The sequence below is a fragment of the Odocoileus virginianus genome, chromosome 13 (assembly GCF_023699985.2).
Source record: "Odocoileus virginianus isolate 20LAN1187 ecotype Illinois chromosome 13, Ovbor_1.2, whole genome shotgun sequence".
Lineage (NCBI taxonomy): Eukaryota > Metazoa > Chordata > Mammalia > Artiodactyla > Cervidae > Odocoileus > Odocoileus virginianus.
This window is the reverse complement of record NC_069686.1, coordinates 63,918,841-63,935,083: the sequence shown is the minus strand read 5'-3', so window position 1 is coordinate 63,935,083 and position 16,243 is coordinate 63,918,841. Positions and strand designations below refer to the sequence as shown.

General features: G+C 39.1%; 1 pseudogene; it reads right to left on the bottom strand.

Annotated features, from left to right (window-relative positions):
- LOC110131070 (immunoglobulin superfamily DCC subclass member 3 pseudogene) overlaps positions 1-15,655 on the bottom strand; it is a 123,142-nt pseudogene extending 107,487 nt beyond the window's left edge.
- Between the last annotated feature and the right edge of the window lie 588 nt (positions 15,656-16,243).

Here is a 16,243-nt window from a genome sequence, read left to right as displayed (position 1 = left end):
TACAATGATAAATACTACAACAATGACAGGGAGAACAAAAATGTAGGCTTATGGATGCATGTTTTGTCAGCAAAATTTTGAAGAAGAATCAGAAGTTATTTCAGTAAAAGTCAGAATCTGATAAATTTTTATAATAAGTGAAAAACAATGCTAAGGAGGGATGTGAAGGTGGCCTCTAGGGTAAGGTCTCCATGTGGCTAAATGTGGGTGGTGATTACATGGCAATTCATTTAATAGCAAAACACATCATGCACTTTTGTCCTATTTCCTTGCATGTTTTGTTTTTCTCAATGAAGAATTAAAACCAATATAAACACACAAACATATGCATGCACAAATGAAAGAACATAGTGTGATATGGTATGTACTACTTCTTTGAAGAGCAAGTCTATGGAGAGGAGGCAGAAAAAGTATTGACTTATAAAGTCACAGGAGGAACAGAGGAGGGGAAGGCGGAGGACTTTGGAGAAGAGCAGTTGATTGTTCTTCAAAGGAGTCAGTAGAGAAGAAGGCAAGTAGAAATGGTAAGTCAAGTTAAAACAGGACATCAAAAGACACAGAGCATATACAGGTGAGACTGGAGATCGCCATTAGCAGGCTAGGTGTGATGTGTGATGGCCTGAATTAGAGGCAAGTTTCCTGTGTAATAGGCTATTTTCTCCATTCAATTCACTTAATAGACTCTTCCCAAATAGGGAAAATACCATGGGGAGAGTGAAAACTTCTCGAAAACTTTTTTTTTTTTTTTACAATGTGTTGCACCACACCCACATGACTCTTCTATACATTAATCCTGCAAGAAACAATGGTCTCCACAAAAAAATACATAGTCTCGTCTCATTTGTTGTTTGAAATTTTTATTTCTATACTCATTTATTAAAGTAATATAAATTTAAAAACACAGATGTATATACTATATACATCTATGCTTTTAAATATTTTTTCTTATATATGGTAAGTTATACTTGATGGATAATTTTTGTAGTATTAATTTTTTGAATTACTACAAAAATTTTAATTGGAGGATAATTGCTTCACAATGTTATGTTGGTTTCTGCTGTATAACATGACATAGTCTTAATTGCATATATATGCATATGTGTATATATAAGTGCATATATATATATGTATATCCCCTCTCTCTTAAGTCTCACTCACGCCTTCCATTCCATCACTCTAGATCATTACAAAGTGCCAAGTTGAGCTCCCTGACTTATAAACCAGCTTCTTGCCAGTTATCTATTTTACACATGATAGTGTATAATATCAATTCTACTTTCTCACTTTGTCCTTCTCACTCCTTCCCCAGCTGTGTCCATGTCTGTTCCCTACATCTGCGTCTCCATCACTCCCCTGTAAATAGGTTTATTAATACTATTTTTCTAGATTCCATATGTGTTAATATATGATGTTTGTCTCTTTCTGACTTGTTTCATTCTGTATAATAGGCTCTAGGTTCATTCACCTCTCTGCAACTGATTCAAATTCATTCCTTTTTATGTCTAAGTAATATTCCATTGTTTAAACACACCAAAATTTCTTTATCAATTCATCTGTTGATGGATTCATCTGTTGATGAACATCTAAGTTGCTTCCATGTTCTGGCTATTGTAAATAGCGTTGCAATGAAATTTGAGGTATATGTGTCCTTTTGAATTGTGGTTTTCTCAGGGTATATGCCCAGTAGAGGGATTACTGGGCTATGTGGTAGTTTTATTCCTAGTTTGTTAATTAACCTCCTTACTGTTCTCCATAGTGGTTATATCAGTTTACATTCCCACCAACATTGCAGTAGGATTCCCTTTACTGCACATCTTCTCTTGCATTTATTGTTTGGTGGTTTTTTTGTTTGTTTGTTTGTTTTGATGATGCCATTCTGTTAAGTGTGAGATACCTCATTGTAGTTTTGATTTGCATTTCCCTAATAATGAGCTATATTGAGAATCTTTTTATGTACTTATTGGCCATTTGTGTCTTTGGAGAAATGTCTGTTTAGGTCTTCTGCTCATTTTTTGATCGGGCTGTTTGCTTTCCTGATATTGATCTCTGTGTGTGTGCTGTTTATATATTTTGGAAATCAATCCTTTGTCAATTGCTTCATTTGCAATCATTTTCTCCCAATCCAAGGTTGTATTTTTATCTTTTTTATTGTTTCCTTTGCTGTGCAAAGCTTTAAGTTTAGTTAGATCCCATTTGTTTATTTGTGTTTTTATTTCCAGCACTCTAGGAGGTGGGTCAAAGAGAATCTTGCCATGATTTATGTAGAAGAGTGCACTGCTTAAGTTTTCTTCTAAGAGCTTTATACTTTCTGGTCTTACATTTAGGTCTTTAATCCATTTTGAGTTTATTTTTATGTGTGATATTATAAAGTATTCTTATTTCATTGTTTTACATGTAGCTATCCAGTTTCCCCAGCACCAGCTATTGAAGAGGTTGTCTCTTCTCAATTGTATGTTCTTGCCAACTTTGTCAATGATAAGTTGCCCATAGGTGTGTAGATTTATCTCTAGGCTTTCTATCTGGTTCCGTTGGTCTGTATGTCTGTTTCTGTGCCTCTGTCATGCTGTCGTGATGACAGTATGTTTGTAGGATATTCTGAATTCAGACAGGTTGATTCCTCCAGCTCCACTTTTCTTTCTCAAGATTGTTTCAACTATTCAGGGTCTTTCGTATTCCACACAAATTGTGAAATTATGTTTTCTAGTTCTGTGAAAATTGCCACTGGGAATTTGACAAGGATTGCACTGAATCTGTAGATTGCTTTGGGTAGTAGAGTCATTTTGACAATATTGATTCTTTCAATCTAAGAACATGGTATACCTCTCCATCTGCTTGGTTGTCACTGGTTTCTTTCATCAGCGTTTTATAGTTTTCTGCATACACATCTTCTGTCTCCTTAGGAATAGTTTTTCCTAGGTATTTTGTTGTAATGGCAAATGGGATGTTTCCTTAATTTCTTTTTCTGACTTCTCATTGTCAATGTATAGAAATACAAGGGATTTCTTATACATTCAGTCTAAATTTAGATAATATAGCATCTCTGTACTTCAAGTCCTTAGTACAATATCTAGCACTTGTTGGACTCCCTTGTATTTCTGGAAGACAGGTGGAAAGACAAGAAGGGAGAAAAGGAAGTAGGCATGGATGGAGAAAGAAACAGGGAAAGAGGAGAGAGGTGAAACAAATACTTAATCTCTATCAAAATTTTCCAACAACTTCCCATCTCACTGAGACAAATAGTTTAAGGGATTCCATTGGACTAGAAGTCCCTAGACAATATGTCCCAATAGATTCTCCCATTTTACTTCTTAAGACACTCTCCACTTCTGGGGGCCATTTCTGCCATATTCTGCAGGCCATCAGCCTCCTTACTGCTACTTCTTTTGTCTCACACTTCCAAGGCTCACATGCTGCTCACCTAGGTGTTCCCATGTCAGTTCCTTCACAAAATTCAACATTTCGCTCCAATTTCACCTTTAACCCCACATTCTCAACAGCTCTAGTGTCCTTCATCTACTTGGTTTTGACCATTTGATTTATCACTGTGATACATACGATATATGTTATTGTGCATGTTTTCTGTCTCCTTCCACTGGAGTGTACACTCCATAGAGGCAGTAGTCTTTAACTGATTTTTTTTTTCCCCACAGAGTAACCCCAGTGTCTGGAAGGATGTGGTTAATAGCAAAAGGATGTATTTTTAAGGTTACATGCAGACAAATACTTTTTTTATTTCACTTATACAAGGTACCTAGAATAGTCATGCATGGTGTTAGAAAGTACTGTGGTGGATGCCAGGAGCTGGGGGTTTGGGGAGGTGGAGGGGGGAGATGGGGAGTTAGTGTTTGATGGGGACAGTTTCAGTGTACTAAAGTGAAGAACCCGGGAGACAGATGATGGTGAGAGTTACACAGCAATGTGAATGGATTTGGTGCCACTGAATTGTAGCTAAATATGGCTAAAATAATATGCTTTACATCACTTGAATTTGACCAAAATAAAAACATTTTGAAAATAGGGAAAGAGACTCTAACTTTTCAGCAACTGGAAATTTACCTTGTTCCTTTCTCTCCATGAGCTTGTATTCTACTGCTAGTATAGACCTTATCCTAATATAATGTATTTTTATGATTAAAAAATCTTCCATGAGCAATCCAACAACAAAACATTGTGTTAAAAAGTAGCAAAAAGATGGCAGAAAGTGGTTCATTCACTTAATAAATAGACTGACCCTGAGACCCTCACATGTAGCATTTAAAGAAATGTCAACTCTATTCCTAAGAGAGAAGTTATGACTTAGACTAGTGTTGCTACCCTCTGCCTGCTACCTACTTCTGTAAATAATTGGAACATAGCTACACTTTTTCTGTATTTTGGGGGTTTTTTGTTCATTTTTTGTTTTTATGGTTATTGTTGTTTGTTTTGGGGGGAAGTTCCAGGTTTGATAAGCAAGGAAACTTCCTTAGAGATGGAGGGAAACTCTTCCCCCTGGGACCCCCAGAGACATGATAGAAAGGGGAAAGTTTGTGCTCTGCACAGTGCAAGACAGGTAGGGATATTTTTCTAGCTGACTTGGGGCTAAGCTTAAACTCAGTCTGCTGTATTTTTTTTTTTTTTCATGTCTATAGTGTGTGTTTGATCTAAAGAATACATGCACGGCTTGACAAATATAAACCAAAACTTTAAAATATTTTAGATAGACAAATACCTAGTGAGCAAAACCCTTGTTAGACATAGGCAGAATTTATATGACATGTTAAGTGTAAGAAGTAGTGAAGAAATAGAGAATGTGTATCCGCACAGAAGGGGGACAAGAGAGGTGAAGGATATTTACAAGGGAAATACATATCCATGACATAGAAATATACAAAAGCCACTCATGCTCTGGATGCATTCAATAGACACAAGTACTTAATTTTCACTCTATGTCAATTCAGCTGCACATCAAAGACACCTATTCTGGTCCCATAGGTCCTCTGTTCAGGAAACACAAATAAATCCCATGGCTGTTGGTGGAGCTAATTGTCAAGCCACTGTTGTGCTAAGCTAATGTCTCTGTGTGTCTCCACAGAGCAGGTGTGTTATTGATCCAGGCCACTTTCTTTCTGTGGGTTCTATTGTCTGACCCTGAACTCTGTCCTTATATTTGCAGCATCAGAAGAAGGCAATGTGGCAGAGCATCGGGGTAATGACCATTGCGTGCCTCAGCATTCGGGTAGTCAGGACGTCCTGCCTCATTTGTACTCTGTTTGGCTCTTATACTCTGTCTTATCTCGCTTCTCACTCTGTGTTTTGTATGGATAAGCTGTGCTATTTAAATAATCTGGGTCATTCAAACATTTTAATTTAGTTTGTGAGACTCACTGAGTGGTACTCACTGGGATAGCTTGCCTGGTATTGAACTTGGACCAATTAATCTCAACAATTTCCCATACAAGAGTCACTCATCACCTTCATACTATATGTTTATTTGCTTAGTTTCAAGGCCTATAAAAGTTAATGGAGAAAGGAGAATGTTGGTATTCTGAAGATATCTTTAAGGGGAAACAATAAAACTTTCCCAATGTCCTGGCCTAAGATCCACTCATGCTGTGACATTGGGCTATGGGTATAACATACAATTTGCAGATCATAGAATTCACCATGATTGTTATAATAATAAAAGAAAAAGGTTATAGAGCACCTACTATATAAGGTGTGATTTTAAGTACTTTTCATATGATGAATACTTTAATCTTGACAGCTACTCTGTGAGGGAGGTAGTATGATTAGATCCTTTTTTGCAGATATGGCAAGTGAAGACCAGGGAGGTTATATAACTTTCCAAAGTCATGAGAGATAAGGTTTAAATCTTACCATCCTTCTTGTCATTTTTTTTCTTTTTTTTTTAAATTTATTTTTATTAGCTGGAGGCTAATTACTTTACAATATTGTAGCTAATTACTTTACAATCTTGTCATTTTTAAGGGAAGACCAAAAAGATGAAAGAATTCACCATGGTCATGTGGTTTGGAAGCAACAGAATTGATGCTAGGAAGTGAATACTATCACATCCATCGAACTTTCACCAAAACTTCACCAAATGTTTTCTTACAAACCCATAGATGTGTAAAAATTATAAAATAATACATGTCACTAATATAATACAGTATGATAACTATATATAGTATATATTAGACAATAAAATAATAAATAACCATAAATAATTAACTCATAACATAATTATTAATGAACTTTTAGAAATATTCTTTTTAACTTGGATTTTTCTTTTAATTGGAGAAAATAATTGCTTTACAATGGTGTGCTGGTCTCTGATGCACAACATTGCAAATTGCTCATGATTATATACATATATATACCCCCTCTTTCTTTATACATATATATATATATATATATATATATATATATATATATATATATCCCCATTTGCACAGCTCTCTGAGGGTCTCACAGGAGAAGATGAGTGCTCATCTTTTTCTGCTAGAATTCAAAATTTACATGTTGCTGCTGAACAACCATTGACAGGAAAATGTTGGATCCCACCAAAAAAAGATACCCCACATCCAAGGTCAAAGGAGAAGCCACAGCAAGATGGTAGGAGGGGCAAAATCACCTTTAGAATCAAGCCCCATACCTGCCAGAAATGATCAGAGGACTCAAACAAAATCTTGTGTGCACCAAGATTTCCCACAGAGACTGAACCAGGCCTGCCTTTGAGTGTTTGAGGGTCTCCTGTGGAGGCGTGGGTCAGCAATGGCCTGCTGCAGGGGCAGGAACCCTGGGCGCAGCAGTCCTGCGTGCGGCATAAGCCGTCTTGTAGGAGGTTCCCATGGACCCCACCATAGAGCTGCCAAGCAGATGACCCACAAACTGCAGAACAATTACACCAAACAAATTCTCACACTGGTAAGAAAGTTCGAGGACCCACAACAGATTTCCCAACCTGTGGGTCTGGCAAAGCGACTGAGAACCCCCAGGGAATTTTACTTTGGAGGCCAGTGGAATTTGATTACAGAACTTACAGAGAAGTGGGGAAACAAACTTTTGGAGGGCACAAACAAAACCTTGTGTGCACCAGAACCCAGGAGAAAGGAGCAGTGACCCCACAAGAGACTGGCCTAGACTTGCCTGTGAGTGTCCAGGCATCTCCAGTGAAGGCGTGGGTTGGCTGTGGCCTGTTGGAGGGTCAGAGGCACTGGGTTCAGTAGTGTGTGCACAGGACCTTTTGAAAGAGGTTGCCATTGTCTTTGTTACCTCCACCATAGTTTGATCTCAGGTCAAACAACAGGGAGGGAACACAGCCCGAGCCATCAGAAGAAAATTGGATTAAAGATTTATTGAGCACAGCCCTGCCCATCAGAACAAGACCCAGTATCCGCCACAGTCAGTCTCTCCCATTAGGAAGCTTCCACAAGGTTCTTCTCCTTATCGATCAGAGGGCACACAGAATGAAAACCACAGTCACAAAAAATTAATCAAAATGATCACATGGACCACAGCCTTGTCTAACTCAATGAAACTATGAGCCAAGCTGTATAAGGGCCATTCAAGATGGATGGGTCAAGGTGGAGAGTTCTAACAAAACGTGGTCCACTGGAGAAGGGAATGGCAAACCACTTCAGTATTCTTGCCTTGAGAACCCCATGAACAGAATGAAAAGATAAAAATTTGGGCACCGAGAGGGAACTCCTCAGGTCGGTAGAGGCCCGATACGCTACTGGAGAAGAGTGGAGAAATAACACCAGAGAGAATGAAAAGGTGCAGTCAAAGTGGAAACAGCACTCAGCTGTGGATGTGACTGGTGATGGAAGTAAAGTCCAATGCTGTAAAAAGCAATATTACATAGGACCTGAAGTGACTGCAGCCATGAAATTAAAAGACGCTTACTCCTTGGAAGGAAAATGATGACCAACCTAGACAGCATATTAAAATCAGAGACATTACTTTGCCAACAAAGGTCCGTCTGGTCAAGGCACGGTTTTTCCAGTGGTCATGTATGGATGTGAGAGTTGGACTATAAAGAAAGCTGAGCACTGAAGAATTGATGATTTTGAACTGTGGTGTTGGAGAAGACTCTTGAGAGTCCCTTGGACTGCAAGGAGATCCAATCAGTCCATCCTAAAGGAAATCAGTCCTGGGCATCCATTGGAAGGACTGATGCTGAAGCTGAAACTCCAGTACTTTGGCCACCTGATGTGAAGAGTTGACTCATTGGAAAAGACCCTGATGCTGGGAGGGATTGGAGGCAGGAGGAGAAGGGGCTGACAGAGGATGAGATGGCTGGATGGCATCACCGACTCGATGGGTGTGAGAGTTTGAGTAAACTCCAGGAGTTGGTGAGGAACAGGGAGGCCTGGCGTGCTGCGATTCATGGGGTCACAAAGAGTCGGACACGACTGAGCAACTGAACTGAACAGAACTGAAGTGTTAGGTCCATGAATCAAGGTAAATTCGAAGTGGTCAACCAGGAGATGGCAAGAGTGAACATCAACATTTTAGGAATCAGTGAACTAAAATGGACTGAGATGGGTGAATTTACCTCAGATGACTATTATACCTACTACTGTGGGCAAGAATCCCTTAGAAGAAATGGAGTAGCCATCATAGTCAACAAAAGAGTCTGAAATGCAGTACTTGGGTGCAGTCTTATAAACGACAGAAGATCTCTGTTTGTTTCCAAGGCAAACCATTCAATATCACAGTAATCCAAGTCTATTCCCTGACCAGTAATGCTGAAGAAGCTGATGTTGAACAGTTTTATGAAGACCTACAAGATCTTCTAGAACTAACACCCAAAAAAATGCTTTCTCATTATAGGGGACTGGAATGAAAGAGTATAAAGTCAAGAAATACCTGGAGTGACAGGAAAGTTTGGCCTTGGAGTAAAGAATGAAGCAAGGCAAAGGCTAACAGATTTTTGCCAAGAGAAAACACTGGTCATAGCAAACACCCTTTTCCAACAACACAAGGGAAGCCTCTACACATGGACATCACCAGATGGTCAATACTAAAATCAGATTTATTATATTTTTTGCAGATAAAGATGGAGAAGTTGTATACAGTCAGCAAAAATGAGACCAGGAGCTGACTGTGGCTCAGATCATGAACTCCTTATTGCCAAATTCAGACTTAAATTGAAGAAAGTTGGGGAAACCATCAAACCATTCAGGTATGACCTAAATCAAATCCTTTATGATTATACAGTGGAAGTGAGAAATAGATTCAAGGGATTAGATCTGATAGAAACAGTGCCTGAAGAACTATGACTGAGGTTCCTGACATTGTACTGGAGGCAGTGATCAAGACCACCCACAAGAAAAAAGAAATGCAAAAGACAAAATGATTTTTAAGGTCCGAGGAGACCTTACAAATAGCTGAGAAAAAGAGAAGCAAAAGGTATTTTGAAAGCAAAGTTCCATTTGAATGCAGAGTTCTAAAGAATAGCAAGGAGAGATAAGAAAGCCTTCCTCATTATCAGTACAAAGAAATAGAGGAAAACAATAGAATGGGAAAGACCAGAGATCTCTTCAGGAAAACTGGTGATACCAAAGGACATTTCACGCAAAGATGGGCACAGTAAAGGACAGCAATGTTATGCTCCTTGAAAGAAAAGCTATAACTAACCTACACAACATATTAAAAAGCAGAGACATTACTTTGTCAACAAAGGTCAGTCTGGTCGAAGGTATGGTTTTTCCAGTAGTCATGTATGGATGTGAGAGTTGGATTATAAAGAAAGCTGAGTGACAAGAATTGATGCTTTTGAACTATGGTGTTGGAGAAGACTCTTGAGAGTCCCTTGGGCTGTAAGGAGATCAAACCAGTCCATCCTAAAGGAAATCAGTCCAGAATATTTACTGTAAGGGCTGCTGCTGAACCTGAAACTCCAGTACTTTGGCCACCCGATGGGAAGAACTGACTCATTGGAAAAGACCCTGATGCTGGAAAAGATTGAAGGCAGGAGGAAAAGGGGACAACAGAGGATGAGATGGTTGGATGGCATCACCAACTTGATGGATATGAGTTTGAGCAGGCTCTGAGAGTTGCTGATGGACAGGGAAGCCTGGTGTGCTACAGTCCATGAGGTCAAAAAGAGTTGGACACAACTGAGCAACTGAATTGAACTGAACTGATCCCCTCTTGAGCCTTTCCACCAATCCATCCTCTCTAGGTCATCATATCACCAGGCTGGCCTCCCTTGATATACAACATCTCCATGCCAGTTATCTGTTTTAAACATAATAGTGTATAATATCGCTGCTACTTTCTCAATTTGTCCTACCCTTTCCTTCCCCTGTTTCCACAGTCCTGTTCTCTATGTCTGTGCCTCCCTTTCTTCTCTGTAAATAGGTCCGCCAGTACTATTTTTGTAGATTCCTTATGCATGTGTTAATATGTAATAATTGTTTTTCTCTTTCTGACTTACTTTCCTCTGTATAACATAATCTAGGTTCATCCACCTCACTACAACAGACTCAAATTCATTCTTTTTAAAGCTGAGTTTATTCCATTATATATATATGTCACAATTTCTTTATCCATTCTTCTTTCAATTGACATCTAGGTTGCCTCCATTTCCTGGCTATTTAAATAGTGCTGCAATGAACACTGGGGTGTATGCCTTTTTGAATCGTGATTTTCTCAGATTTTATACCCAGCGATGGGGTTGCTGGGCCATCAGTTCAGTTCAGTCACTCGGTTGTGTCCGACTATTTGTGACCCCATGAACCGCAGCACACAAGGCCTCCCTGTCCATCACTAACTCCCAGAGCTTGCTCAAACTCATGTCCATTGAGTCGGTGATGCCATATAACCATCTCATCCTCTGTTGTCCCCTTCTCCTCCTGCCTTCAATCTTTCCCACAATCAGGGTCTTTTCAAATGAGTCAGCTCTTTGCATCAGGTGGCCAAAATATTGGACTTTCAGCTTCAACATCAGTCCTTCAAATGAACACCCAGGACTGATTTCCTTTAGGATAAACTGGTTTGATCTCTTTGCAGTCCAAGGGACTCTCAAGAGTCTTCTCCAACACCACAGTTCAAAATCATCAATTCTTCGGTCCTCAGCTTTTCTTATAGTCCTACTCTGACATCCATACATGACTACTGGAAAAGCCATAGCCTTGACTAGATGGACCTTTTTTGACAAAGTAATGTCTCTGCTTTTTAATATGCTGTCTTGGTTTGTCATAACTTTCCTTCCAAGGAGGAAGTGTCTTTTAATTTCATGGCTGCAATCACCATCTGCAGTAATTTTGGAGCTCAAAAAAATAAAGTCAGCCACTGTTTCCACTGTTTCCCCATCTATTTGCCATGAAGTGATGGGACCAGATGCCATGATCTTAGTTTTCTGAATGTTGAGCTTTAAGTCAACTTTTTCACTCTCCTCTTTCACTTTCATCAAGAGGCTGTTTATTTCTTCTTCACTTTCTGCCATAAGGGTGGTGTCATCTGCATATCTGAGGTTATTGATATTTCTCCCGGCAAACTTGATTCCACTGTGTGTTTCATCCAGCCCAGCATTTCTCATTAGATACTCTGCATATAAGCATGGTGACAATATACAGCCTTGATGTACTCCTTTTCCTATTTGGAACCAGTCTGTTGTTTCATGTCCACTTCTAGCTGTTGCTTCCTGACCTGCATATAGGTTTCTCAAGAGGCAGGTCAGGTGGTCTGGTATTCCCATCTCTTTCAGAATTTTCAACAGTTTATTGTGATCCACACAGTCAAAGGCTTTGGCATAAACCAGGAATAAAACTACCATATGACCCAGCATAGTTGGGTCTATTTTTTTCCATAGTTGCTGTATCAATGTATATTCTCACCAACAGTGCCATAGGGCTCCCTTTTCACCATATCCTCTCTGGGATTTATTTTTTGTAGGTTTTTTTGATGATGGCCATTCAGATTGGTGTGAGTTGATACCTCATTGTAGTTTTGGTTTATTTCTCTAATGAGTGATGTTGAACATCTTTTCATGTGTTTATTGACCATCTATATGTCTTCTTTGGAGAAATGTCTGTTTAGGCCTTCTGCTTATTTATGATTGGGCTGATATTTTATAAAATAAAATAATAAAGCATTATAAATAATTAAGTAGCTATTATAAAATAATTATTAATGGACTTTCAGAAATATTCTCTGTAGCTGGATTTCTTTTTAATTTTGTAAGGTATCCTCTGATGGAAAGGTTTATGTTTTTAATTTTAGTGTCCACCTGTTAAATGTTAGTCTACAGAAATACAAATGATGCTTGTGTTTACCTTGTCTCTGTGACCTTACTGAACTGACTTACAAATTCTAAGAATTTGGGCTGTTCTATCCACCATGTGATTTTCCACAGAGACGTTCTTATCATCTACCAGAAAGAGACTTTTATTCATTTGTTTCTATCTAGGTGCCTTTTGTTTTCATTCCACGACTCATAGCATTATCTAGAGTCTGCAATACTAGGTTGAGTAAGACTGGTAAGAGCGAACACACTTGACATCTTCCTGCCCTTAAGGGAAAAAGATTTGATGTGCCGCGGTTGATCTTATTACTGTTACTGGCCAGTGGGGATAGATGTTCAGATTCCTCATTCAGCCCCATTGGCACTTGACTAGGAAGCCCCTTGTTACAGTCAGGCATGAACGGGACTTAGTTACAACTCCACACCAGACACTCACTGATACCTGTCTGGATGGGTGGAACAGAATTGCCTCGTTATTGCTCCCCACATGGCACCCATGGACACCAAGGGGTAGGGGGAGGCTACTTGTTGCAGCATGGTGGGAGTTAAAGTCCTGGCTTCCTCTCCAGCCACTTCATCTGCGGAACTCGGGCACCTCATTGGTCTGGCAAGAGTAGAAATCAAGGCATTACCCCAGCATTGCTGACATGAGTAGGGGTAGAACTTTTTATTTGTGTGCTGCTTGGTAGAATGATTATTTTCTGAACATTTCCTTGTCTTGCTAGGTTGCAACTCTCCTGGACTTCCATCTGGAGACTGTAGAAATCAGAGAGAGCTTTTATTGTCTGCTACCTTTAACATTGTTGGGTTGTCCAATTCTTCAGCTCCAAGTCTGGAATATATGGTCTCAAAGAGGAAACCCTGGGATTTCACCACCGGGTCATTCTTTTGGTATTCCAAGTGGTCTGCCATCTCTTCTCCATCTTTCAGTCTTCTTATGTTTTCTTTTGTCATTGCTTATTTGCTTTCATATAGTTGTGGATATTTAGTTGTTCTTAACAGGAAGGATGGGGGAATTATTTCTATGCATTTTCTTGGGAGAAGAAATTCTAGACTGCTTCTGTAAATGACTATACAAGTTTGTAGTGTTTTCTATGAAAACAATATAAAGCTGATTCAGTTTCCTCTACTGTGGTTAACTAGATTTTTTTTAATTTATATTGTTTATTAAATTTTCCTACAGCCTCACCATTCATTTTCAGTAATGCCACATTTGACTTAGCTTCATGGCTTCTTGCTCAGAAGTGCTTTTTGCCAACAGAAAGGGTCCTCAGTGAACTCCAGGACTTTGATTTTCTTTGGCTGGCAGCAGAATGTCTTGGCCACAGCAGTGGGTCAGAAAATGAGCTTAACTCACCCACTGATATTACTGGGTTATGAGATTCTTTAGCTCCAAGTCTGGGATATGTGGAACAAAAAAAATCAGGCATCTCACTGCTATCATTCTTATCACTGGGTGGTCTTAGTGACCCACATCAACATTTAATTCAGAGTGCTTCCCTTGGGGACAAAGAAAGGTTTCAGAGACTTAGCATGGTCCATAGGCCTGTGGTCATTAAAGGGTAGGCGATGTATTCAGGCTGGGGCAGCAATCAAAGGCTCACGTGGGGCACACGTGGGCCTTACAAAATCCATTGCAAATGAGGAAGTAGAAAACTTCAGCTTTTTGAGGTTCAGAATTGAATCCAAAAGAGGGTCAAATAAAGTATAAATTTATTTATTTAATTTCATGAATTAAATTTTTTATAATTCAGCTTAGGTTGAAGTAAATATCTTTCTTCATTCTTTTAAATAAATTATATAGTTGAATAAACCAACTTTATACTAAGGGCTATTGTAGGATACTCAATTAATGAAAAGAAAAAAAATTATATTCAAATGTTTAAGCATTATTTGCCAATGAATGTAGCTGTTGATAATGAAATCTTTTATTCATAGTATGATTTACAATGTTTATTGTGCTTTTACATGTGCCATGCTACTTGAACCTTTATAAAGGAATACCTGAGAAGCATAATGCATGTTAGATGCATTTCTCTGAGATTCTCAGTTCCAACCACAATGCTTTCCATCTGACCACCCACATTCTACAAAACTCAATCCTTAAAAAGATCCCAGGGCAAAACATCCCTAGTGCTTTGTGCAGGATGTTTTACTTGTTTGCTCATTTTATATTCTCAAATTCTTTCTGAGATCATTAGGTTTATTATCCTCAGATAGTAAAAGAGGAATCATGTTCCAAAAGGTTGAATAATTTCTATGGAGTCTTACAGCCGATAAGTGAGCAAGCTGAGACTCAAGCACCAACTGTATGATTTCAGGGTGCATGTTCCAGAGAAAGTTCAAATCCCTACACAGTTCAGTGTGCTCTCACCTCATCATCATGAGCCCAAATTCCAGAGTCTGCAACCAACTTTCCTTGAGTTCTGTCTCCATTAAAATGGTCACTTCGTGTCTCCTCTGTGAATCTTCCCTCCCTATATTCCCACCGCATCCACATTCCACACATAGACATCTGGAAGGAAATTGATGGTTGAAAGCAAAACTCTTGAAAACTAACAACCTTCTTAAGTTCAGTTTAGTGGCTCAGTCATGTCCAACTCTTTACAACCCCATGGATTTCAACATGCCAGGCTTCCCTGTCCATCACCAACTCCCAGAACTTGCTCAAACTCATGTCCATCAAGTCGGTGATGCCATCCAACCACCTCATCCTCTGACGTCCCATTTTCCTCCTGCCTTCAATCTTTTCCAAGATCAGGGTCTTTTCCAAGGAGTCAGTTCTTCCCATCAGGTGGCCAAAGTACTGGAGTTTTTCAGCTTCAGCATCAGTCCTTCTAGTGAATATTCAGGACTGATTTCTTTAGGATGGACTGGTTTGATCTCTTTGCAGTCTAAAGGACTCTCAAGGGTTTTCTCCAACACCACAGTTCAAAAGCATCAATCCTTTGGTACTCAGCTTTCTTTATAATCCAACTCTCACATCCATACACGACTACCGGAAAAAAAAATATCTTTGACTAAACAGACCTTTGTTGCAAAGCAATGTCTCTATTTTTTAATATGCTGTCTAGGTTGGTCATAACTTATCTTTCAAGGAGCAAGTGCATTTAATTTCAGGGCTGTAGTCACCATCTGCAGTGATTTTGTAGCCCCCAAAAATAAAGTCTCTCACTGTTTCCATTTTTTCCCCATCTATTTGCCATGAAGTGATGGGAAGGATGCCATGATTTTCAGTTTTTGAATGCTGAGTTTTAAACCAACCTTTTCACTCTCCTCTTTCACTTTCCGCAAGATGGTCTTTAGTTCTTCTTTCTTTCTGCCCCTAAGTGTGGCGTCATCTAAGGATCTGAAGTTATTGATATTTCTCCCGGCAATCTTGATTCCAGTTTGTGCTTCATCCAGCCCAGCATTTCGCATGATGTACTCTGCATATAAGTTAAATAAGCAAGGTGACAATATATAACCCTGATGTACTCCTTTCCCAATTTTGAGCCAGTCTGTTGTTCCATGTCCAATTCTAACTGTTGCTTCCTGACCTGCATACAGATGTCTCAGGAGGCAGGTAAAGTGGTCTGGTATTCCTATCTCTTGAAGAATTTTCTACAGTGTGTTGTGATCCACAAAGTCAAAAGATTTGGCACCATCAATAAAGCAGAAGTAGATATTTTTCTGCTTTTTAGATGCTTTTTCAATGATCCAAAGGATGTTGGCAGTTGGATCTCTGGTTCCTCTGCCTTTTCTAAATCCAGCTTGAACATCTGGAAGTTCATGTTTCATGTACAGCTGAAGCCTGGCTTGGAGAATTTAGAGCATTACTTTACTAACATGTGAGATGAGGGCAGTTGTGTGGTAGTTTGCCCATTCTTTGGCATTGCCTTTCTTTGGGATTGGAATGAAAACTGACTTTTTCCAGTCCTGTGGCCACTGCTGAGTTTTCAAAATTTTCTGGCAGCACTTTCATAGCATCATCTTTTAGGATTTAAAATAGCTCAACTGGAATTCCAT